Below are 2093 nucleotides of genomic sequence, written 5' to 3' on the forward strand. Positions count from 1 at the left end.
GTGTATGTAGTTTTTAAACCTAGTTTCTCCATAGGGGGTGGTTCTACGAGATGGAGGCAAGCTGAAGGTTTCTTTGAAGGGAATTGAGTCTGTCACAGAAATGCTGGATCAGAACACAATTGTAAATGTAGGTTTGTCTTTTTTTTTTTTTTTTTTTTTTTTTTTTTTATAAATACATGTGTCAAGTTTCTATTCTAATGGATTCTTCTCTTGGCAGATGATGACCGTTGGTGGCGTTGTATACAAGAGGATAAGCAAGCGCGTGTAACTGTTTGTACCAAGGGCAAATTAAAAAAAAAAAAAAAATGTAAACCAGCAGAACCTGTGTGAATAATTCTTGATGAAACTCTGGGGGGGAAAAAATGACCCAGCACCAGTTGACTCTTGTACAACTGTTCACTGACCTGCCTGAATTTTATAATTCGGGGGGGGTGACCTTATAAGACTAATCAGAACTCTGCTTTTATGAATTCTGCAATTCTTAAATGAAATGATCGGGGTCTAAAAGTGGACTTCCAAATGGCAGGCTGCAGTGCCAAATTTTTGGATAAACTGTTTTCCTTAAATGGTGTAAAAACAATTTGCCTCTAAACCATGGTTCTGCTACCTGTGGCTCGTTCAAGCTTTGGCCAAAACTGAATTTGGGTTATACAAACGTGTCCTTACAGACATAAGGAGTGAAAATGGAACACCCCACACACACCTACTGGCTGTCTGCTCCAGATTGACTCAAAGGCCACCAGTTGTGGCTTTAAACACAAACCGGGTTAAAAAAAAAAAATAATAAGCTTGACTCCTGCTAAAGCTCATTGCTTAACCAAATATTTCATGGGAATCCTGTTTAGAAATAAATTCAACTCTTCGCCTGTTATGTGCGTGCATGGTCTATGCTCTTGTATACATAAGAGGGGTGGGGGAAGTTGGGAACGAACACTTCGGCAAGTTAACATGAGGTGACAATCAACAATCCCTTAAGGAATAAACCACAGAAGCAGTAAAGTTGGGATGGGTCTTTTTAGTGCAGGAAACTATGAACTTGACTAAAAAATAAAACTTTAGAAAACTTAAAACTAGTGCTCAAATGGTCATCGTAGTTAGTCATGTGACAGATGAGGAAAAATGGTGAAATCTGGAGAACAAAAATTGCTTTTACAGTCTCACATCAAAGCTACTTCTGGTGTAAAAGATTCATGACTCCCTCAAATCTGGTTTCGTGCAGCTTGGGCTTGTTTTCAGAGCTACCCCTAATACTGTAGTACTCGTTCTGCTTGAACATCCTCGGCTTCAGTCTGTAGGTGCATCGCCTGTGAATAAAATCAGGATGAAGGCATCACTGCTCCAAATGTGTTGGATAAAAATGAAATTTGAGCATATAAAAACCAGTAAGACGAAATGGAACCTCCCCACTTGATGGAACAAATACACAGAAACATGCATAGACTACTCTGGTTAAAGTTTTTTTATATTGTATACACGCCCGAGTAATTTGGCTGTTTACCTCAAGGTCCTTAGTGATGGGATGTGTTGGACCGTGGGTGACCATGAGGAAGGCGTAGGCCTTGCAGGTCATCCCATTTCCAACTTCTATTAGTCCAGCCTGCCAGTAAGTTAATCCTGTTTGCATGGCTGCCATACCGAGAGCTGCGTTGTGAAGGTGATTACATTTTCTGCCAGAAATGCAAGATTTGGACTTTTTATTAAGATTTTCACATTAAAACTTGATGCTTGTCAATGTAACCAGTTCATAAAAGCTCTGAAGTGCAAAGCATGGACAAACACATTATTTTGGGAAACAAGACATTTTATAAAAGCTGCGTGTTTGAACTCGCGTGTATCCATCCACCATTTTGTGGGGGTATTCTGCGGCTTCCTCAAATTTCTGCAGGTAGGACAGGACCTCGCTCATCGTGCTTCACATCCTCAGCAGGTAGATGTGTCAGCCAGAACCGGCTCGGTCTTCTCAGTGCAGTCCCTGCAGATTTTCACCACCTGACGAGCAATAAACAAAAGAAAAAAATCTTATTTTGAAATATTGATAAGTTGAAGTCATTAGGTGTGTCAGATGTTATTTTTTATTTTACAACACCTCGTGG

At 40.0% G+C, this 2093-nt stretch overlaps 1 long non-coding RNA gene across 1 annotated transcript; it reads left to right on the top strand.

The window, feature by feature from the left end:
* The first annotated feature begins 27 nt into the window (after nt 1-27).
* LOC119413281 lies at nt 28-318 on the top strand. The gene is made up of 2 exons (XR_005186954.1): nt 28-127; nt 218-318. It is a non-coding gene; the product is annotated as an uncharacterized LOC119413281 (long non-coding RNA).
* Nucleotides 319-2093: the final 1775 nt, after the last annotated feature.

Source organism: Nematolebias whitei, chromosome 8 (genome assembly GCF_014905685.2).
Source record: "Nematolebias whitei isolate Nwh7 chromosome 8, NemWhi1, whole genome shotgun sequence".
NCBI lineage: Eukaryota > Metazoa > Chordata > Actinopteri > Cyprinodontiformes > Rivulidae > Nematolebias > Nematolebias whitei.